The sequence below is a fragment of the Halichoerus grypus genome, chromosome 9, assembly GCF_964656455.1.
Source record: "Halichoerus grypus chromosome 9, mHalGry1.hap1.1, whole genome shotgun sequence".
In the NCBI taxonomy this organism is placed as follows: Eukaryota; Metazoa; Chordata; class Mammalia; order Carnivora; family Phocidae; genus Halichoerus; species Halichoerus grypus.
In genome coordinates, this window is record NC_135720.1 from 109514620 (window position 1) to 109538582 (window position 23963).

General features: G+C 50.1%; 1 long non-coding RNA gene across 1 annotated transcript in view; it reads right to left on the reverse strand.

The window, feature by feature from the left end:
- The window catches only part of LOC118524490 (uncharacterized), a 61054-nt gene that overhangs the window by 1635 nt on the left and 35456 nt on the right, over positions 1-23963 (reverse strand). Inside the window, exons 3-4 of the long non-coding RNA XR_013441269.1 lie at positions 3555-3703; positions 2300-2505 (exon numbers count right to left, since the gene is read on the reverse strand). This is a non-coding gene — a long non-coding RNA (uncharacterized LOC118524490). The remainder of the gene's footprint in view (positions 1-2299; positions 2506-3554; positions 3704-23963) is intronic.

Here is a 23963-nt window from a genome sequence, read left to right on the forward strand (position 1 = left end):
GATAATGTTACAGGATTTCCTCTCCTCTAAGTGCCCGCGGTTCTTGGTCAGGCCGCTTCGAAGAATGAAGAGGTAGACCGGACAGAGGGGTGGGCAGCGAGCAAGGTGTATGGGCGATAGCAAAGTGATAGCACAAAGCTCCCGAGGAGGAAGGGGACCCAAGGGGGCTGGCACGGAGTTTCTATGTCTAGGGGTTTTTATGGGCTCGTTGGCGGGCTGTTTTCATCTGATGAACCCTCCCTGTGCCTGTCACCCAATCAGGTTTTTGTCACCTCTCTATCACATGGGAAAGGGTGGAGGGCTCCTTCCAGGGCGGTGTAAAATCCTTTTAAGGGTGGTTTCCTCCGACCTCCGGTGTCGTCCTCGAGGAGACCCATGGCTCCATGCCAGTTAAGAGTTTCACCCCCTGCTTGCAGAGGCTGGTCAAGCTTCTCCCAGCCACCCTGGCACTGAGGCTTTCTTGAGCCTGGGGCAGAGTACGGAAAGGAGGAGGCAGGCTGGGCTGGGCTGTTTTGGATGGGTGGGGTCTCTGGGAATGGCTGTCCTTCTGTGGGGCCCCTGAGGTTTGAGCTCAGCCCCGAAATAACAGCTCTTCACCCCTGAAGCAACAGGTACCCAACTTCCAAATTCATACACAACTGGTTCAGGAAGCCAATATGAGAATCTCCAGAATGTGTTTGTGTAACACAGTGAGAACTAAAATCTCTGCCCCTTCCCTCCTTCCAGGCCCCCGCAGCCCCTCCCCTGGAGCCGCGCACCAGCACAGGGCCAGGCTCTACAGATGTTTGTTGAATGAGTGAATGAGGCCGCTTAGCTGGTCTCCCTGCCTCTAACACAGACCCTCTCCCACCTGGCCATCACTGCACCCAGCAGGGAGAATCCTGAACTCAAATCTGACCCGCTTTCTGTCCTGCTTTAAACTCCTCCGAGCTCCCATTGCTCTTCTGGGCAACCCCGCCAGCCTCCTCTAACGGCCACCCCCACCTCTTTCTGGCCTCGAGCCACAGAAAACTTTCTCCAGTGAGCCAGGCCGCCCAGGTCTTTGCCCCACGCTGTTTCCGGGATGTGCCCGTCCTCTCTCCCGGTGGCATCCTAAGGCCTGGTGGGATTGATGGTGGGCATCAGTTTCTCTGGGAAGAGTTCAGCAAGCAGCTGCTTCCATGCGGTTCGAGTTGCGTGTCTCCTGGTCTAACACCCCGGGTCCCTGACTGGGAGCCCAAAGAGAGAGCGGGGGGTGGCTTGTTCACCTTTGGCTCCTTCCCGCAGGACCCAGCACAGAGAAGGGCTCAGTTTTTCAGTGGTTCCTGAGAGGAAGGTGAATGAACCAGAGTTCTGGACCCTCCCAGGGGTAACTCCATCCCTCTTCCTGGGGTAGAAGCCAAATCAGGAGGCAGATCTTATCCCACAAGGGCGAGTCTCAGCAGAGCCGGGTGGATGATCTTGAAGGACCTTGTCCCAGGCTGTGGTGACCTGGTGAGTCACGTAGTTGTGCCAAGTCACCTCCGTCTGGCAGGCAGGACAGGGACATGGGACACCTTATTTGTCCACACCCTCTCTGGCAGCTCCCCTCACCTCTCATCACCCCCACAGCAGCTCCAGTCACCACTCACGGATGACCCCAGGGGACTGGGCCTCCCACCCCGGCAGCCCCCAAGTCCCTGCACTTCCCTAGGGAGTAATACCTCCGCTCGCAGTGACCCCTCACCTTGTTAGCCAGCCGCCCAGTTTACAAAGCTCGTTCACATCAGTTCTTGCGGGATTACTTAACAGCCTTGGGAGGCAGGTGCCATATTTTACAGCCCCATTTAAGGGGCTTTTTCAAGTGAGGAAACTGAGTGTCTTGGTTTGTTTTCCCGGGAGAGCAAGGCCTAAGAGCAGAACTGGGAGATGGTTGGAGGAAGTACAGAAAGGGTGGGGAGACAAAGATGGGGAAAGCAAAAGGCAATTCAGCAGGCACTGTTGAGAGGTTGAAATTGGGGTTCAGTCCTGCTGGGATCGCCTGAAAAGCCTGGCCAGTACACCTCGGAACTGTCCCTCTGAAGGACAAGAGCCCTGCATTTACCCACCAAATGCCACCTTCATTGATTGAGGATGCTTCCAGGGGTGTTAATCCCCACCTTCCTCCCATACAGGCTGGATGTGGCAGACGGCATTGTCCGAAGATGGCCAGGACAATGTCTCCCCTCCCACGTAGTTGTTGGCAAAGTGACCTCACCACTCCCCCAGTAAGACATGGAGTGTGTTCCCTCGGCATGTGGCTGGGACTGTGGAAATGACCTTCTGTGCTTTCTGAACCTACCTGTTAAGAGGCCTGGCAGCTTCCACTTCTGTGCTCTTGGGGAAGCCGGCGGAAATGTAAGGAACCCAAGTACCTTGAGCCCCGTGCTGTGAAGAACCAAACTAGGCACGTGGGGAAGGCCCAGGGACAGAGAATCTGCCCAGCCAAGGCGTCATCTTGGACATCCGAGCCCCAGCTTGAGATCACGTGGAAGAGAGTCCGGCAGGCTGCAGAATCTTGAGTAAATAAATGATTGGTATTGTTTTGAGCCTGTCAGCTTTTGGGGTGGTTTGTGACACAGCGGCAGATAATGAGAACACGGGATGGGCTTGCCCTGACCTAAGCAACTTTCTGCCAGGCTTTAGAGAGAGCTCTGAGGTAGAGAAGCAGAGAGGCCCCAATGCACACTGGGGAAGCTCTTGGGCAGCATGCGTGGGGGTGTCCACTGCAGCGGGGCTGACACCCAGAGCGGGCGGAGGGACGGGGACATGGGACACAAATAACATCTTCTTCCCTGAATCCAAAACTCTTTGAAGAAGTGGCACAGCTGAGACCAAATGCCGGCAGGTTTCGTAATTCCTCACCTAAGATCAAAGTTTTTTACTTTCAAGATATCAAAGCCCCTTCTATATGGGGTCTCTAACTATGTTTATCCCCTCTCTGCTAGGTTTCAACAGTCCTGGGAGGCCTGGGGGCTGTTACCATGTAGGCAGTGTGACCTACATAGCCACGTCTGCCATTTTTGGGATCCTTACCACACACGGGCCCTGACGGGGACACTTCAGGCCCATGGTCTCATTTAATCCCCACAACATTAGCTGCATTTGGAAGTGGAGGCTCAGAGCAGTTATGTAACTTGCCCAAAGTCACACAGCTAGAAGCCTCCCCTCAATTCTAAGCTGAGAAGCCCCAGCCTGGGCTACTAACTACCACATGAGGCTGCCATAACAAGGCTCTCTTCTGCTCAAGGGAGAGGTGACCAGGGAAGGTGTCCTGGGTGCATTGCCCAGCCAATCGTCACCTGTAAGACCAGTGAAGTGACCCAATCAGTAGATCCCAGCCCTTGCGGCGACTACCCCCAAAAGTCACCAGGGGATTCCTGGGCTCCGCCTTGGGAGATTCTGAATCAGAAGGTCTGGGGTAAAACCTTGGAAATACCCAGATTCTGGGAACACCTGGCTGGAGACCTCAGCGGTCAGGTCCCTTGGTGTTTCTGGCAACCCCTGGCAATTCATCCCTGCCCGTGTTTTCATTCTGCACTGAAATCCATGTTTACCTCGAGTTCTGTGAAACTTCCTTGTCATTCTTTGACTCCTTCACCTGCAGTGCTGGCCGGCTGAGCAGCTCTGTTTGGGGTGTTGACATCACACTCCATTCAATTCAAATCACCTCTATTTGTTGTCTCTCTTAGGTTACCTGGAACAGCTGATGTTGGTGAAGGAGGAAGGAAAATGAGGAACAGATACTGACCTGCCAGGCAGTCAGGCCCCCTCTCTGTCTGTCGATCCGCTCAGATTCCCACCCTCAATAGTTCACTCCAGGGGAAAGGTTCTGACTCAGTGCTCTGGAGCCTGTTCATACTGGCTCAGGAGAGCCAATGGTTCCAGTTTCAGACATTTTATAAGCTGATTGTATTAGAAGTTAAACTATATAAACACACAAATTATATTAAGAACCAATGTAATAACTATGCAAAACTCCTCATTTTCTAATTGCATGTCACTGTTACCCAGGCTTTTGAGGATATTTGCATCTACTGGAGGTATGTGGAGGGACTATTATATAATGGTTAGCTACTGTGTTTCTCTCCCCAACTTCACGTTTTGTGACATCGTGTTGGTAGCTTAAAATCGGCCGTAACAGGAGCATTGACACCATGCAGATGGACAGACAGTACAAATTCGGGCTCTCCCCTCCTTGGAGAGCCAGATGTTCAACATGGCCAGATGTGCCACGTGTCCAGCACATCATTGCACTGAGCTCCTTCTGGACTGGCCATGTGGACTAAGTGGGGTGGGAGGGACAGTGAGGTTTTGCCTACCTTGGAAACGAGCAAGCATGTCTGGGTTTCAGGGAGATCATACCTCATAAAGAGTCACTTGTATCCCCTGGGGCCCCTCAGACCATTGCTTATAGCTGTGAACCATGTGACACCCCCCCACCTTGGCAACACTGATTGGACTGGGAGAGGAAACCGGAACTGAGATGCACCAGTGGGATGATCTGGCTAGGCATTCAAAGCTAGGATGTTGAGAGACGGGGACAGTGCGCTGTAGGGAGCAGAGCCGTGAGGTCATGGAGGCTTGGGAGTGGTGGCCAACCTCTGTGGTCATGTGTGAACCAGAGGATGAAGGTGTGCAGAGAGAAGCAGAAGGATAGAGAAGACACACAGTAAGAAAGGCAGAGATAAGGAAATGGACGGGCTTTGCTTCCCTTGAGAGCTGCATCCTTCCGTGGAACCTCACCTTTTATAACTAATGGGCTTTGATCAATATAATAGGCTTCGAACAGCCCCTACAAAAGCCTGTAAGCACTAAAGACCCCTATGTGCCCGTCCCTTTGCCCCCAAACCTCCACATTGTCCCTCTAAGACACTGAGTTCCCTGTCATTCAGCATACTCAGGCCAAGGGTTGGTGGCCACTCCTTGGAGATATTGGCAGTTGACCTCATAGGTCCTACTCGAACACATGATTCTGAATTTCCACAATGGGAAGGCATAGGGGTATTTTAAGATTGTTTTTTCTCCTTGGCACCCAGTGCCCCCTGCCTAACACCTGGTCCCTGGCAAGGAAGCCTATATCCCTGGGGATGGGAGTGGGGCATGCAGTAAACAAAGAGCACAAGAAAGGTTCTTCTGTCCCTGCTCCCCACATCAGTGCACACATCACCGTGGTGGGAGAATGGCAGGGGGGTGGAAACAATGGGAACCTATGAGTCATGGGGGTAGGCAGGATAACGTTTCTCCAAAAAAGCTCCTCCAGCCATGTCCGGAGTTGCTGACGTAGGCAACTGCCAGGCAGTGATACCTGGAATGACCCTCAGTTCTGGGCATTCACTTACCCTGCCCTGGATGACCTGGGTTTTCTTTTTATCTTTTAATTCAATTTTTATTTTTAGCAAAATGATATATATATATATATATAAATACTTCCAAAAAGTAAAAAAAAAAAAAAAAAAACTACTACACAGACGGTAGCGGAAAACGGCAATTGCCTGCCTCACCCTTCCCCATCCCCAGTCCCCAGAGGCAACTTCTTTTAGACTTTTCAACCATTTCTTATTTTTCTTCCACTTCTCCAAATAACATACAGCTATTTTTGAACCCCATTATTATTTTTGTTATCCTACTTTAGCAATGATCATCTCCCTACTAGAAAAGATGGGGATTAGCTCTGCACGACCTCCAACACACAAACTTCTTCCCAGCCCTTCTACTATAGTTAGATTTCAATTTATGGTTAGATCCCAATTCTGTGTTCATGTTACTATGAAATACTACCTAATGTACTTGGGTACCCTTTCTTGCATTCATTTTGTTTTCCATGTGTTTTGTTTGTTTAATTTTGTATGTTCCTGTCCCTGATTAATTTCCAAGGCCTGCTACAATTGCAAAACTCCTCCCAGGATTATCCATCAGTCGCATTTGTTTATTTCTTGGTGAATTTCTTTCAGAACCAAACATCTTCCCACTGCTATAGAGCTAGCAGGCTCAAGTGTCATTTCACTACTCACTGGGGATTCCTTTTGCCTCCTTCCTGCATTGAAGCCCCTGTTTTCTGTATCCAATGTCTTCCGTCTTTCTTTGTTTACTTCCTTGTCTGATGGAGCACTACCTTCAGTAGCTTTCTAAGAAATGGTGCAAGGGAGGTACAATGTTTGAGATCTTGTATGTCTAAAAAGATCTTTATTCTACCTTCATCTTGATTGATAGCTGGGCTGGGTATCTAACCCTAGGTTGGAAATTGTTTCCTTCAGAATTTTGAGAGCCTTTCCCCTTTGTTTTCTAGTTTCCTGTGTGGTTGCAGAGAAGTTCAGTGAAATAGTCCTGGGCCTTTGTATGTGACCTGTATTTTTGCTGTCTTTTCACCCTGGGAACTTTTTATGGTCTCTTTAACTACCCGTGCACTGGTCTGTATATTCTTGAGTTCACTGTTTAGCCCTCAGGCTTCCCTTCAATCTAGAAGCTCATGCTGTTCGGCTCCTTTCTGTGCTTATTATGTTCTATATATTTTCATTTAGGACTCTGGGGTTGGTTCTCTGATTTTCTAATTTTTACTTTTTGTCTTCTTATCCTACTTTTTTTTTTAAGATTTTATTTATTTATTTGTCAGAGAGAGAGCACAAGCAGTGGGAGTGGAAGGCAGAGGGAGAAGCAGGCTCCCTGCTGAGCAAGGGGCCCAGTGTGGGACTCGATCCCAGGACCCTGGGATCATGACCTGAGCCAAAGGCAGACGCTTAACTGACTGAGACACCCAGGCATCCCCTTATCCTACTTACAAGAGGATTTTCCAAACTTTATTGTCAATACTCTTATTGATTAAAAAGAAAGTCTTCTACTTTATTATTTTTTTCTTTTTCTAACTTTTATTAAGACAATTGCAAATATGCAGAAAAGTTGAAAAAAATAATATAGTTAACATTCTTTTCCTGACATTTAGGTCAGTGTTGTTTGATAGAAATATAATGTGAGCCACATAGGTAATTTTAAACCTTCTAGTAGTGGGCACCTGGGTGGCCTAGATTAAGCATTTGCCTTCAGCTCAGGTCATGATCCCAGGGTTTTAGGACTGGGTCCCGCATCAAGCTCCCTGCTCAGTGGGGAGTCTACTTCTCCCTCTACCCCTCTCTCTTGCTCACGCTCTCTCTCACGCATGCTTTCTCTCTCTCAAATAAATAAAATATTTTTAAAAAACCTTCTAGTAGCCACATTAAAAAGGTAAAAAGAAACGTGAAATTAATTTAATATTTTATTTCAAAATATATTTTAATAAATAATTATTAAAACAATTATTAAGATAAATTTACATTCCTTTTTTTGTACTAAGTCTTTGAAATCCAGTGTGTACTTTATGATCACAGCATATCTCAATTCAGATGATGTCAAGTGCTTAGTAGCCACACGTGACTAGTAGTTACTGTATTAGGCAGCACAGGACTAGATTGAATGTTGTTATTATGTATCTATCTATGAACTATTCTGGTAGAGCCATTTGAAAGGAATTTGCAGGTCATATTACACTTGATTTTTTTATTTTTTAAAAGATTTATTTGAGAGAGAGGGAGTGAGTGGGGGATGGGGAGAGGGGCAGAGGGAGAGGGAGTGAATTTCAAGCAGACTCCCTGCTGAGCACAGAGCCCAACTCAGAGCTCCATCCCACCCCCTCAAGATCACAACCTGAGCCAAAACCAAGAGCAGGACGCTCAACCAACTGAGCCACCCAGGTGCCCCTACACTAGATTTTTAAATATCTTAGCCTGCAGATCCTAAAATTAAAAATGTTCTGCTACACAATCCCACCACTATTAACACCCCTAACAAAATTAACAATAATCCCATAGTATCTTTAATATCTTGTCCAGATCCCAATTTCCCCAATTTTGTCCACATTTTCTTTTATAGCTGGTCTATTTGAACTGAGATCCTGTCTAGTTTTATTTGGTTGTTGGATCTCCTTAGTCTTTTTAAAAACCATGATTGTTTCTCTTACAACATTGACAATTTAAGAGTCTAGGCAAGTTGTCTTACAGAATGTCCTACATTCTGAATTTGTCTGATTATTTCCTTATGATGTCATTTAATTCATCCCTCCACCCCCTGCATTCACTGGAGACTGGAAGTAAGATCATGGTGAGATTCAGGTTAAATATTTTTAGCAAGGATGCAGATAGGTTGCTATCATATTTTTAATTTTCAAGAGCTATTTTTTATTCTGTGAATGTTCCTTTTTTATAGCGTCCTATTCTTGTTTCAAAGGCTACAGCAGTTTTCTTATCTCTGAGAATATTATCTCAAAGAGACAAAAAAAGATGCTGCCTTCTGCATCATCTCTGAGTTATGTTTTTCTCTTTTTTCTTATTTGCTTATTTTGGTTTCCGTTTTCATAGCAATGCCTCTTTCCCATTACCTAGCAACCCTTGGTTGTCTATTGATCTTTAAGACTGAATCTCTGATTATATGACCAGGGTTTGTGCCTAGTGGACTTGGTGGCAAGCTGACCTTTTCATCGAGAACCCCCCTAAATGTCAGTGTCTGTAGGCTTTTTCTATTGGGCCAATTTTCCTAAAGAGAATCCCCAGAATGTGCCAGGATATGTACACCTGTTTTCAATATTCCAATGTGGAGTGGGGAAGGGATTCAGGGAACTTATTGTTCATGTTCAGGGTAGTGGCAGTTAACTCCCTGCCTCAGCTGTGTAAACGTCTCTGATGGTCAGCAAGCCCATTTTCTGCTAAGGTGGGGAAGCTGGTGTCCAGGTATGTAAGATGGAAGAGGAGGCCTGGGGCTGTCACTCCTCCTTTACCCACTTCCAGCCAGTCCTCTTCACCTCCTTTCAGAGGGATCTCGTGTCACCCAGTGCTGAGCCGTTCAAGACACTTGCAGCTCCAAGCAGTCTGCTGCTTCTTTTTTTTTTAAGATTTTATTTATTTATTTATTTGACAGAGAGAGAGAAAGAGCACAAGCAGGAAGAGTGGTAGGCAGAGGGACAGGGAGAAGTAGGCTCCCCGCTGAGCAAGGAGCCCGACTCAGGGCCGATCCTAGGACCCTGGGATCATGACCCGAGCCGAAGGCAGACACTTAACCGACTGAGCCACCCAGGCGCCCCCCAAGCAGCCTGCTTCTCATCGCCAGCCTGCCCATCCTTCCACCCCCCCACCCCAGGCAGTGAAGGTGCAGCTTCGGCCAGGCTAACTGCCCATCCCTTTCCAGCTTCCAGAATTTTGCTGCCTACAGTCCAGCTTCACTCTTTTTGTCCTGTGGGATGCCTTATTGTGATCATCTTTGTGGGGTTCTAGGAGAGAGCAGGCATGAAAAGCAGGCATCCTCCATGCTTTCTCTCCAGCAATGGCCCATTTTCTGCAGGTGAAAATTGAGGCTTAGAGAAACTTTGAGGAGATCCCACATCCAAATTCCAACCCCACGAAGAAAGCAGCATGGCCAGAGACCTGGGAGAACTTTGTCCCCTAAAAGCTCTGCGGCCTGGCATCTGGAGAGTGGGGTGCCAAGATCTCGGTTTTGACCATGACACTAGACTTCTGAGATGGTCCCTTTGCCCCAAGCCAGTTCCTGCATGGCCCCATTACATCCCCAGACTCCCGCGTAATCCCCGGGCCTGCTTGCCCTCCCCTGCCTTCCAGGGCCTGGCCCTCACTCTGGCCTTCCACATCTGCTTCTCTCTTTCACTCCTTTCATTTTTTTTCTCTTTTGATCTCATTTTCTCACTCTCGCTATCTCTTCTTCCTTCTTTTTTCTCTCCCACCTATTTTTCTCTTTCCCATTTTCCCCCATTCTCTCTCCCCTCTTTTTCTCCATCCATCCCTGACTTCTTCCCTCAGGAAATCAGGACATTTTCAATTTATTCCGGTGGCTCTCAACTAGGGCTGATTTCCCCCCGGTCCCCCGGGAAACGTCTGGCAACAGGGGAGGGGCTTGGTGCTACTGATACCTAGAGGGGAGAGACCAGGGATGTTGCCAAACATCGTTTGATGCACAGGACAGCCCCCCAGGACAAAGAATTATCCGGCCCCAAGAGGTCAACAGTGCCAAGGTTGAGAAACCCCAATCCCCTATAACCCCGACTTCATACACACTCCCCCAGTTCCTCTCAGAGAAAACAAGAGGGGAGAACAGAGGCCCAGAAGGCCAGCCATTGCCGGCAGCCAGCCGCGATGAGCATCCCAGAGTGGGCGGGATGCAGCCCCGGGAGTCCCTGCTGTCGGTTTCGGCCTTCTCAGGGTCAGTCTGGTGGGGAAGTGCTCCTTAGCTCCCCCAGCGGCTGCCCCCAGCAGTTTACCTGGCCATGGGACCGCCCCTGGTCCTGGCTCAGGGGCAGGTAATGAAATCACAGCCAGTCCACTCCCCATCCCCCTGGCCTCTCCTACCACTCTGAGGACAGGCGGAGTCGCCTCTGATGAGTGTGAGCCGTGGAAAGCTACCTCTTCCTGAGCCTGTCCTCCCAGCCTGCCACAGACCCTCCTAAACCCCAGTGTCTGGTGTCGTGGGGGGGCCAGGCACGAGCTGGGGCCACCTCCTGCACTACGAAAGCCTCCACCGGCGGCGTCCACTTCCCGCAGTTGGTAGGAAGGGGGTCAGATTGTGGGGCAGGACAGAGCCCAGCCCCGATGAGCTCAGTGAAGGGGGCCAGGGCGGCTCAAAGCCAAGAGGAGAATCCTAGAGACACCTGGGTGGGTACCCTCACTTCAGCTGGACCTTCAGATTCTGTGCCACCCTCTGTGGTCCCTCAATATCCATTCTCCCACTTCCACATAGTAGTAAAATTTTCAGCTGGGCACACACGGCCCAGCTGCAGACTTCAACTCCCGGACCCTCTTGTGGCTAGGTGTGGCCACATGACTAAGTTCTGGCCAATGAGATATGAGCAGAAGGGCTGGGCGCAACATCTAGCTCGAGGAAGGAGGGTCCAAATGTGATGGCAGGAGCTGCAGCCTCCATTTTGGATCCTATGAAGCTATGTGTTGAGGATGGGAGAGCAAAACGGTGGAAGACACCTGACTCTCCATCACCACTCAGCTGCCCACCTCACTGTACCATCTACTGAGACTTCTACATGAGAGAGAAAGGAAATTGTTTCCTATTTCAAGTCACTATATTTGGGAGTCTCTCTTTTTTTAAAGAAGAGAGAGAGTGTGTGTAAGTATGAGCAGGGGGAGGGGCAGGGGGAGAGGGAGATGCAGACTCTCTGCTGAGCGCGGAGCCAGACGTGAGGCTTGATGTCTGTACGGGAGATCATGACCTGAGCCGAAACCAAGGGTCAGTCGCTTAACAGACTGCGCCACCCAGGCGCCCCTGGGGGGGGGGGTCTCTTTATTGTAGCAGCCTGAGTGTTTCCTGGCTAAATTAACTCCTCATTAAAGTCTTACACGCGTTACTCCCAGCCCAGGCAAAGTAGGTGTCACTTCTTGCACTTTTCAGATGAAAAATTCATGACCCAAGGTCACCATTACTGTTCATTCATGATGGAGCTGAGGCTTGAAGACAGGTTCAAAGCTCTGGCATGGACAAAGCCTGATGTTCTTTCCATTTCTGGCATTCTAGGATTCGCTGAAACCTATTCTGAATCAAAGAGTGTGGCAGGCACCTGGGAACTCTGGCTCACTGGAGCCTTTTACACTCAAGTGTCATCTGATACAGTGGTCCTGCCCCCTTTCTGCCCTCCAGCCACAGTGATCTTTAGTTCCTCAAACCAGCCATGCTCCTTCTTACCACAGGGCCTTTGCTTGTGCTGTTCCCTCTGCCTGGAATAGGCTTCTCTCCCCCTTTCACCAAAGTAACCTCTTCAAATCCAAAAATCAAGTGACACGTCAGGAAAGCCTTATCTGTCAGTCCACTAGCCTGAGAACTCCACGAGGGCAGGCACCCTGTCTGGCTTTTGCTTACTCCTATATCTCCCACACCTAGCACGGTGCTGCAGTAAACACTTGGGATGAATGAATACATCCGTCTGGGAGGCCAGACATGCAGCCACGACCCAGAGGCTGGGAAATGGCTGGGCTGACTTTACGAGGGGCCTTTCAGAATTGCAGTGAAGTCTGCTGTGATGACATTGTCATCTGTGCCTTGCTCACAGGGAAACTCATCCAGGGCCCAGGAAGCTCCCAGAGAAGTGCCTCCGCAGCCTGATTATGTAAATGGATAATCGGTGGGTCTGGGTTGGACCCAAGACCATTTCTGAGACGCTCCCACCTCATGTTGCTGTCTATGAATTACACTTGGAGGAGCAAGGCCCAAGGGAGCCTCAGATTCCCTCTGGGAGTCCATCTGTCCATCTGTGCCCTCTCCTGTTCTGTCCGTACACAGGGCCCCAGAGCCTGGATCATTAGTCCAGGGAGGCAGGTCCCTTGTCCCTTCGGCCTTCCAGGACAGCACCCAGGATCAAGCGAGGCCCAGTGCGTTTACTCCAGAGGTACCACACCACACACCCAGCAGCTGCGCCCTGTGTGCCCTGTCCCCTGCCGCCAGCTACCACCTCCTTCCCTCTCTGCGCCAATCTCCACCAGCTTGGCATTGGGGGCCGCTGTGACACCCTTGGACCCGAGCCACCCCTTAAACAGAAAGGCTCTGTGTGTAAGTGTCTCTGTGTGTGTGTGTGTGTGTGTGCGCGCGCGCGCGATTCGGAAGGTTACATCAGAAAAGTGAACATAGCCTTGTCCACAGGTGTGCCTTTGTTGTACGTATGTGTGTGTGTGTGTGTGTGTGTGTGTGTGTGTGTGTGTGGCTGTCTGTAATGTCCATCATGGATCCTTTGGTGTTGACGTCCGAGCGTGCACGCCGGGGCCTCTGTCTCTAGTGCAGTGCTTGGGTGTGTGTGGCCGGGGGAGGGGAAGGCAGGCAGGAAGGGCTGAGGCACCAGCAGCTTCATCCCCGGACCTCCCCGTTCACCTTTACTGAATAAACATCTTGTTTGTCCACCAGACAGTAGCTCCAGGTCTTACGCTCCTCCTTCTGCCCCCCAGGGCTCAGGACTGGCTAGACCTGCACAGGAAGTCTGGCTGGACCCCAGTCCGGCGTGAGCAATGCCAAGGCAGGGATGGGACCGGCCAGTGCTGAGGCCAGATGTACCTTCATCACACGGTGGCTCTGAATGCAGCCTTCTCGCCTCACCACCCCCACCTCCCTGGTGCCACCCAAGAGCACAATGGGGCTGCCTCAGAGCAAAATCCCATCTGTGAAAGCTGTCTTCCCAGGACGAGTTCCCAGAGGAAACAGCAGGGCTGTGTCTCCCCTCAGACTGTGTCTCCCCTCAGACTGGGACTCCCTGAGGCAGGGCTGTGTCTCCCCCTCAGCAGCCAGGAAGGCTCTGGGCCTCCGTGCAAAACGGAGCACGGACTCCAGTGCCCCATCCTCTGTGCCAGGACCTATGGTGACCAGGTGGAGGGCAGGGGACTCAGCAGCTTCACGATCCATAACCACCCCCCACCCCCCCACCCCCGCCGTGAGAGGCATGTAGTGAAAGCAAAGGCAGCTTCAAAAGCGAGTGAGCTCCCTGTCACTGGCGAGGTGACCTGTCTGGGAGATGGGCGGTCTTGCCATGCTGTGCTTCTGCAGTTAAAGACATCAATTCTTCATTCCTCTGCCTCTAGCCTGAACAAACTGCAAGGAAGGCAACTGGTCCTGAGCTTAGAGAGTGCCAGAAAGGCTGACTGCACAGCTTCTCCGCATCCCTTGACTTCATGGGACATCATGGCTTCCTTCCCCCTGGCTCTCATTTGGACCATGTCACTTCTGGGGGACAGACTCTAGTCTCCATGTTTATAAATGAATTGGAATGGCCCTTTTCTTGGGACAGAAAGTGACTAGGGCATGTAAGTGACAGAAGGGTGTTTTCTAAACATTATTGGAATTGAACTCTCTTTGGGGTCCCTTCCTGCCCACCCCTGGGCCCTCCCCAGCATAGAGCTCCAAACAAGGACAATGGAGCACATCCTTGGAAGACGCCAAGGCCTGGGCTCTCTCCCCGCTGGGCTCTGGGAGTCAAGGCAAGTGTATGTGTGCGTGTGTGTAGTGCGGATTCTCTGTTTCTTGGCCCGGCCTCATGGGGAGCTTGGACAGCTAGTGGTCAGCTCCACGGCTCCCAACCGCCCTGCCCCTGAGATGTCTTCAGTCACTGTTTTCCTCACCCTTCCAGGTCCTGCTTCCTTAGCAGCCAGATGATGTATCAGGACCGCTGAGGCTGGGAGGAAACAGCTCCAAGGGGGGAAGGCTCACACCCCAACCCAGTGACCCACAGAGGCTACCTCTGCTGGAGAGGGCAGTCACACTCTGAGCCTCAGAAGGCCCACTGGATTCAAGGCCCCTGAGTTCAGGTGAGCTCTGGAGCCTCACGCCTAGCAGCTCAACCTCAAGATCTTACTTGACACATCCCTGAGTCTGGGTCTCCATAATTCTTAGAGTTTGGACTGTGTTTTGGCATTTATTGAGATTTGGTCTTGAGTGTTTTTAAGTCTTCTTCTGAATGTCTGCATGTGGGTGTGTGCATGTCTGTGTTTCTGCATGTGCACACACACGAGGAAGAGAAAGACGCAGAGAGACAGAAAGAAATAGAGGCAAGACAGTGGCAGGAAGAGAGAAGGATATCCTCTCAGAGACCCTTGGAGATCGGAAAGTGTGTCTCTCCCCTCAGACTGTATCTCTTCCCTCAGCAGGGCAGTGTCTTCCCCCTTTGGACAGAAGCTCCCTGAAGACAGGGCTGTGTCCCCCCTCAGACTGGGGCTTCCCGAGGGCAGGGCTGTGTCTCCCCTCAGACTGTGTCTCCCCTCAGACTGGGGCTCCCTGAGGCAGGGCTGTGTCCCCCCTCAGACTGGGGATCCCTGAGGGCAAGACTATGTCTCCCCTCAGACTGGGCTCCCTGAGCAGCTTCACGATCCATAACCACCCCCCACCCCCCACCCAGCACAGGGGCTCCCCGAGGGCAGGGCTGTGTCTCCCCTCAGACTGTGGGCTCCCCGAGGGCAGGGCTGTGTCTCCCCTCAGACTGTGTCTCCCCTCAGACTGGGGTCCCTGAGGGCAAGACTGTGTCCCCCCTCAGACTGGGCTCCCTGAGGGCAGGGCTGTGTCTCCCCTCAGACTGTGTCTCCCCTCAGACTGGGGTCCCTGAGGGCAAGACTGTGTCCCCCCTCAGACTGGGCTCCCTGAGGACAGGGCTCTGTCTCCCCTCAGACTGGGGCTCCCTGAGGGCAGGGCTGTGTCTCCCCTCAGACTGTGTCTCCCCTCAGACTGGGGTCCCTGAGGGCAAGACTGTGTCCCCCCTCAGACTGGGCTCCCTGAGGACAGGGCTCTGTCTCCCCTCAGACTGGGACTCCCTGAGGGCAAGACTGTGTCTCCCCTCAGACTGGGGCTCCCTGAGGCAGGGCTGTGTCCCCCCTCAGACTGGGGATCCCTGAGGGCAAGACTATGTCTCCCCTCAGACTGGGCTCCCTGAGGGCAGGGCTGTCTCCCCTCAGACTGGGGCTCCCCGAGGGCAGGGCTGTGTCTCCCCTCAGACTGTGTCTCCCCTCAGACTGGGGTCCCTGAGGGCAAGACTGTGTCCCCCCTCAGACTGGGCTCCCTGAGGACAGGGCTCTGTCTCCCCTCAGACTGGGACTCCCTGAGGGCAAGACTGTGTCTCCCCTCAGACTGGGGCTCCCTGAGGCAGGGCTGTGTCCCCCCTCAGACTGGGGATCCCTGAGGGCAAGACTATGTCTCCCCTCAGACTGGGCTCCCTGAGGGCAAGACTGTGTCCCCCCTCAGACTGGGGCTCCCCGAGGGCAGGGCTGTGTCACCCCTCAGACTGTGTCTCCCCCTCAGACTGGGGCTCCCTGAGGCAGGGCCGTGTCCCCCCTCAGACTGGGGCTCCCCGAGTAGGGCTGTGTCTCCCCTCAGACTGTGTCTCCCCCTCAGACTGGGGCTCCCTGAGGGCAGGGCTGTGTCCCCCCTCAGACTGGGGCTCCCTGAGGGCAGGGCTGTGTCTCCCCCTCAGACTGGGGCTCCTGAGGGCAGGGCTGTGTCTCCCCCTCAGACTGGGGCTCCCTGAGGACAGGGCTCTGTCCCCCCTCAGACTGGGGCTCCCCGAGGGTAGGGCTGTGTCTCCCCTCAGACTGTGTCTCCCCTCAGACTGGGGCTCCCTGAGGCAGGGCTGTGTCCCCCCTCAGACTGGGGCTCCCTGAGGGCAGGGCTGTGTCTCCCCCTCAGACTGGGGCTCCCTGAGGACAGGGCTCTGTCCCCCCTCAGACTGTGTCTCCCCTCAGACTGGGGCTCCCTGAGGCAGGGCTGTGTCTCCCCTCAGACTGGGGCTCCCTGAGGCAGGGCTGTGTCTCCCCCTCAGACTGGGGCTCCCTGAGGCAGGGCTGTGTCTCCCCCTCAGACTGGGGCTCCCTGAGGCAGGGCTGTGTCTCCCCTCAGACTGGGGCTCCCTGAGGCAGGGCTGTGTCTCCCCCTCAGACTGGGGCTCCCTGAGGCAGGGCTGTGTCTCCCCCTCAGACTGGAATTCCCTGGGGAAGGACTGTTCCTTTCCCATCAGTCTAGGGCTCCCTGAGAAGCTGATCTACCAGGGAATAAAGAACCACAAGTACTGCGTGTGTTTACCATGATTTATGTGACCGGTACACTTTTATGAAGGTCAGAAGCTTCTGTACCCGGGCTCAGCCTGTACCCAGGCTTTGGACCTGGGATTCTCCCCCGGGGCTCCAACTGGATCCTGCCCCTCCCTCCTATTCCTTCGCTTTCCCCTCCCTCTGCTGTGGGGTGTGGATGGTTGAGTCTGAGACCTGTAACCATGGCCGTCCCTGACAGAGGGGTCCTTCTAGGGAAGTGTCCCCACCAATGATGGGCCGAGGGGCAGCCTGCTCCGGGCTTGGCACAGCAGGACCTCTGGCTTCCTCCATTCCGCCTGGCCTCCCGCATGAATGGTCCTCTCACGGTTCATCCCCTGGCCCTGCATGGATCCAGAAGGGCAGGCCCCTTCTTGCCTGTCATGATGCCTCTTTGGAGGAGGAAGAGAATGGGTCCAGGAACCAGGAAAGCTATGGAAGAGATGGGTGAGGGGTTCTAAGAAAACAGAGGACAGATCACGACAAGGGTGGCATTCACGCACAGCAACTATAAAATTGGATAAGGTGGAGGTGAGTTTTTAATCCTCTGTCTTGCCATTTTTGCTTTGTCACAGAACAAACAAAACTCCCACTAGAACTTAAGCTTCTTGAAGGCTGGGATCTTTGTTTTATTCACTGTTGTTTTGTTCACGTGCCTGGCACATAGTAGGTGCTCAATTAATACTTGTTGAGTGAGTGGCAGATTCTCAACTGGTGTGGTTTCATCGACTTCTGGACCCTTCTATCTTGTTCCTGACAGTTATAGGAGTTTCCTCTGCTCCTCACCCTCACCCCACTCACATACCCCATACGCCCATGGCGGGTTGTGTGGGGTGGGCCTGGTGGCCAGGAGACCTGGGTTTCAGGGTTGACTCTGCTCCTCTTGAGGTGCATGTTCAGGCAAGTCTCTCAGCCCTTGGGTCTCAGTCAGTGTTTCCAACAAAAGGAGACTCGATTAGTTTAGTGATTTGCAAAGACTTCTCCTCTGCCCTCCCAATGGTGGTGCCCTTTCTTCAAAAGAAATCTTAAGAAAACACTCAAAATACAAAATAGCTGATACTAGAAGGTCTCTAAAGGGAGTCGCTAGACTCCAGTCCACCCCCTCCCACTCCCCCTTCCCCTCAGATGCCCTGGATCCAATAAGCCCCGTTTGAGCCCAGTTTGAGAATCCCTGGAGGGGCTGATCTCTCAGAATTCTCAGATCCTGAGGAAGGGGAGAGAAGGAGGGAGCAGGAAGGGATGGAGCAGACCCTCTCCACCCACAGTGCCCAGGGAGCAGCAGAGGAGGTTGTGGAGGTGGACTTCATCTTAACTCCGTCCCCAGGGAGGCGGAGGGAGGGGCTCTAAGGATTCTGGGTCGAGGCTGAATGTGTGTGTTCCTGGTGGGAAATGGGGGACTCCTCCAGCTTCAAAACCAGCCCCAGCTCAGGAAACGCTGGAACAACAAATTTGAGTCAAATTTATACACCCTGAAGGGTGATGAGACTCTCCGTGGAGGAGGGGGATCTGGGAAGGGTCCTGGCAGCGGGGAGCTCTGAGAACATCTGGGGAAGCAGAGCCCCTCCCCACTTCTGCAGCGGGCAGATCATCACGCAGGCGCTCCTGCCCCCTTGTGGTCACTCTGACAGCACCGCTGAAGCTTCTGTCCCTCCGGGAGGCTCAAAGTGCGTGGGGAGGAAGACCTCCCAGGAGCCAGACTTTCTGGCTGGGGTCAGGACTGGGAAACTCAGGGTAACTCTGCCTCTGGCTTCATTTTCTCTCTCGCGTCAAGCCTCCCAGCACGGCAACCAGCAGAAACCAAAGCCATGTGGTGTGGTGAGCCCAGCTCTGGGCTGGAGTCTGGATACCAGAAGATAAACACGGCTTCCTTCAACATGCTGTGTGTCCTGGATAAGCCAGACAACATCTCTGAGCCTCCACATCCTCATTTATAAGATGAGACTAACAGTTTCCATCCTGCTAGTCTCAGGACCTGTGGTGAAGGCTGGTGAAACACCCTTTGCATAAAGTCCTGGGCAGGTACCAGGGGAGGGGAGTGGAAAACAGGGTTGGGAGGGGCAGCCTGGAGAAATCAGTGCTGGGGGAGTTTGCAGGAGACTACATGAAAAGGAAAGCAGGAAGGAGGAACTCAGCCAGGGCGACTCCAGAGACAATTCCCTAGGATCCCTCACCCCTTGCCTTTAAGAAACTCATCTTGTCGGCAAAGCTTCTTATGCCCCTGTCCCTCCAATCCTCCCCTGTTGAGCCTCACGCTGACCCTTTGGCGGGATACCGTAACGGGACATCAGAGCCCTCATGTCTGCTGCACACCTGATGTCCAGGGACCATTGCATTTACTCTCCCCAGCCCTGGGATACATAGAGCTAGGGTCGCCCTTCCTCCAGTTTCCAGCAACGTGTTCCTCCTTCACATATGAGACCTCACCTTGAACACATGGATATCTAGCAACAGTCTCTTTCATGGCCAGTTAGGCTTCTATCAGTCACCTTCAAACTCCTCCAGCCTCAGCCTATTACCTGATTCCAAAGGTACATCCACATTTTTGGGTATTTGTTGCAGCAGCATCCCAGAACCCCCAGAAGCTAGGAGAGAAGCATGGATACATACATTCTCCCTCTCAGCCCTCCAAAGGAACCAACCCCACCCGCACCTTATCTGGGACTTCTGGCTTAATTCAGACTGTTATTTTAAGCCACCCGGTTTGTGGTTACTGTGTTTCGGAAGCCATCGTAAACTAATAGCCACCGCTCCATCCTCTTCTAGCTACCTGTTCTGCTCCTGTAGCCAGGACAGCCCCCCTCCTTCCATCTCTGCAGCCGGCCCCATTTACTCCTGCGACATCCCTCCGTGCATCTCTGCAATGGTCCTAAATCAGATCCTCAGTCCCCTCGTGGTTCCATGCGTTGGGTCCCCATCACTCTCTCGACAATAATTGTCCCAGCTCACACTTCCTGCACTTGTCATGTGCCAGGCTTAGGGTCGGATGTTTTACTTGCTTTCTCTTATTGAGTCCTCTCATGAGGTAAGTGCCAACATTATCCCAATTTCCTAGATGAAACTGAGGTTCAGAGAGGCTGAGTAACTTGCCAAAGTCACACAGCTGGGATTTGCCCAGAGGTTCCTCTTGGTTGAAAGTCTGCTCCTTTACATCGACATGGATGGAACTGGAGGGGATTATGCTAAGTGAAATATGTCGATCAGAGAAACACAATTATCATCTGGTTTCACTCATATGTGGAACATAAAGAATAGTGCAGAGGACAATAGGGGTAGGGGGAGAAAACTGAATGGGAAGAAATCAGAGAGGGAGATAGACCATATGAGACTCTTAACTCTGGGAAACAAACTGAGGGTCGCTGGAGGGGAGGTGGGTGGGGGAATGGGGTAACTGGGTGATGGGCATTAAGGAGGGCACATGATATGATGAGCACTGGGTGATATACTCAACTAATGAATCATTGAACATTATATCAAAAACTAATGATGTACTATACCTTGACTAATTGAATTTAAATTAAAAAAAAGAAAGTCCGCTCATAACCACCTGCGCCCTCCAACCTCCCACACTGTCCTCTTTCTCCAAGTCACCATTTCCACCTCCTGCTGCACATTACCGCCTAGATAGCCTGAGGGCTCCTCAAGTTCATAGTGTCTGGAACAAGCTTGATAGCCTTTTCCCCTTGATCCCCCAGCCCCCCAGCCCCACACAGACATAGCAGCTCCTCCTGCCACTTCCTGTAATAGCCTCCGAATCCCCTGGCTGGAGACCTGGTTTCCCCTTAACTTTGCTCTGAGTGGGACCACGTCTCCTTTTTGAGAGTGCAGTTTTTTTTTTTTTAATTTAAAAATTTTACGATCAATTTTTTAAAAATTTAAATACAGGGACGCCTGGGTGGCTCAGTCCTTTAAGTGCCTGCCTTAGGCTCAGGTCATGATCTCAGGGTCTTGGGATCCAGCCCAGCACCTTGCTCCCGTTACCTGCTCAGGGGAGGGTCTTCTTCTCCCTCTTTCCCTCTGCCCCTCCCCCGCCTTGTGCTGTCTCACTCTCAAATAAAAAAATAAAATCTTTAAAAAAATAATAAAAAATAGGGGTGCTTCAGTGGCTCGGTCGGTTGGGCGTCTGCCTTCGGCTCAGGTCATGGTCCCAGGGTCCTGGGATCGAGCCTCGCGTCAGGCTCCCTGCTCAGCGGGAGGCCTGCTTCTCCCTCTGCCACTCCCCCTGCTTGTGTTCCTGCTCTCGCTGTTCTCTCTCTGTCAAATAAATAAATAAAATCTTAAAATAAATAAATAATACAAAATAAAAATTTAAATACAGTAGTACTCACTTTTTTTGGTGTACAGTTTTCTGAATTTTAACACGTGCCTAAATTACTGGTTTTTTTATTGAGGTATAATTGACATACATTATATATGTTTCAGGTGTACAATATACTGACTCAATATTTGTATATATTGCAAAATGATCACCATAATAAATCTAGTTAACATCTGTCACCAGATTCTTTTTCATGTGATGAGAACTTTTAAGATCTACTCTCTCAGCAAATTTCAAATACGTAACACAGTATTATTAGCTATAGTACATTCCATCCCCAGGACTTATTAATTTTATGACTGTAAGTTTGTGCCTTTTGAGCCCCCTTTATTCATTTTCCCCACCCTTCCTCCCACCTTTGGCAACCATCAATCTGTTCTCTGTGTCTATGAGCCCGTTTTTTATCTCACATGTGAGATCACACATTTTCTTCTATGTCTAACTTATTTCACTTAGCATAATGCCCTCAAAGTCCATTTATGTTTATGTTGTCACAAATGGCAAGACTCCTTTCTCTTTTATGGCTGTGAATAATATCCCATTATATATATCACATTTACTTTATCCATTCATCCACGGATGGACAATTAGGTTGTTTCCATTTCTTGGCTTTTTAAATAATGCCTCAATGAACATGGGGGTGCACATATCTCTTCAAGTTAGTGTTTTAATTTCCTTCAGATTCCTTCAAATACCCAGAAGTGGAACTGCTAGATCATATAGTGGTTCTATTTTTTATTTTTGAGGAATCTCCATACTGTTTTCCACTGTGGCTACACCAATTTACATCCCTACCAACAAGGCACAAAGGTTCTCTTTTCTCCACATCCTTGCCAATTCTTGTTATTTCTTGTCTTTCTGATAATATTCATTTTACATTTCCCTGATTAGTGATGCTGAGCACCTTCTCATGTACCTATTGGCCATCTGCATGTCTTTTTTGGAATTATGTTTATTCAGATACTCTGTTCATTTTTAAATCAGATTGTTTTTTGTTATTGACTTGTATGAGTTCGTTGTATATTTTGATATTAACTCCTTATCAGATATAAGATTTGTACATACCTTCTCCCATTTAGGAGGCTGTCTTTTCATTTTATTGATGGTTTCCTTTGCTGTGCAGAAGCTTTTTAGTTTGATGAAGCCCCACTTGTTTATTTTTGCTTTTGTTGCCTTTGCTTTTGGTGTCAACTCCAAAAAATCATCACCAACACTGATGTCAAGGAATGACTGCCTATGTTTTCTTCTAGGAGTTTTATGGTTTCAGATCAAGTCTTTAATCTATTTTGAGGTAATTTTTGTGCATGGTGTGGTCTTTTGCTTTGGCTGTCCAGTTTTTCCCAACACCATTTATTGAAGATATTGACCTTTCCCCATTGTATATTCTTGGCTACTTTGTTGTAAATTAATCGACCATTTATGTGTGAATTAATTCTGGGCCTTCTATTCTTTTCCATTGATTTGTGCGTCTGTTTTTATAGCAATACTATACTATTTTGATTATTATAGCTTTGTATTATAGCTTAAAATTAAGGAGTGTGATGCCTCCAGCTTTGTTCTTCTTTCTCAAGATTCCTTTGGCTATTCAGGGTCTTCTTTTGTGTGGTTCCATGTAAATTTTAGAATTGTTTGTTCTTTTATGAATCATCATTTTGGTGTCATATCTAAGAACTCTTTGCCAAACTCAAGGTCACAAAGATTTTATGATGTTTTCTTGTAAGAATTTTATTGCCTTACATTTTACATGATTCATTTAGGTTAATTTTTATATATGGTGTGAGGTAAGTTGAGGTTGAGGTTTAATATATGGAAATCCAGTTGTCCCAGCACCATTTGTTGAAAACATGCCACTGAATTGCCTATACACCTTTGTCAAAAATCAATTGATCATATTTCTGTGAATATGTTCCTGGACTCTCTATTTCTCTCTGTTGAACTATATGTCTATTCTTTCCCTAATACCACACTGTCCTGATTACTGTAGAGTATAGTATGTCTTAAAATCAGGTAGTACAAATTCTTCAGTTTTGATTTTCTATTTCAAAATATTTTGACTATTCAAGTTTCTTTACCTTTCCATGTAATTTTAGGAATCAGCCTGCCTAGGTCTATGAATAATGTTGTTTGTGTGTGTCTTTGTAAGTTTATATTCAAATTCATTTGATGATAACATTGGAAGTTTACATTTGGTACTCTTTTGAATGTGTATCTTGACTCCCAATCTAGCACTTTATCTCCCTATAGGCCCCAGGTCACTCTCCTTGGCCACTCCACATGTAGGCACCAGGTTCTGTTAATTTATTCTTCCATTAACTGTCTCACTTCCATCCACCCTTCCCTGTCACTTTGAAAGGTGTTGCATAAGAGGGTTCAGCCCCTTATGATCTCACCCTTGAATGTGTGTAGTAGATTCCAACTCCTCTTGCTTAGCCCACATTGTTCTTTCTACATCTTGCTGAAATCTTTACTTGGAACCCTTCACTGGCTCCCCTTTGCCTACTGAACCAAGTCCAGATTCTTTAGGTTAACATTCAAGGTTACTTCAGTCTGTCTGCTCCCCAACCCCCAGTCTTCTGTCTTCCTCCACCCTTGTGACACCTCCATGGTCACACTGGGAAGAGTCACCTTCTCCTGTGAGAGCCTTGGAGTTTCCTACCCAGCTGTCCTTGCCCTTGCTATTTTTTCTGCCTAGTGTGCCCCCTTCTCTACAACTCTTCGTTTTATTGTTCATCCCTCCTGACTGATATATTCAATCAATGTTACTTGTTGGGCATTTTACTGAAGATGCTCTGGCAGATGGAAACACTTCCCCATCCTGCAGGAAGGATAGGCACACAAGTAGCTGAAAGTCTAGGTCATTTACACTAAATGCCAGATCATAAGAACTTTGGAATTCAGAGAAGACAAATACTTTGAGCAATAACCACAGAAAATTTCCTTCAAGGCCTAAGTCAAAGTCAACCTCCTTACAGAAGTCGACCTACTTCCCAGCAGCCTAAAGAATGGTGTGTGTGTGTGTGTGTGTGTGCGTGTGTGTGTGTGTGTTAGAGGTGTGTGGGTCAGGG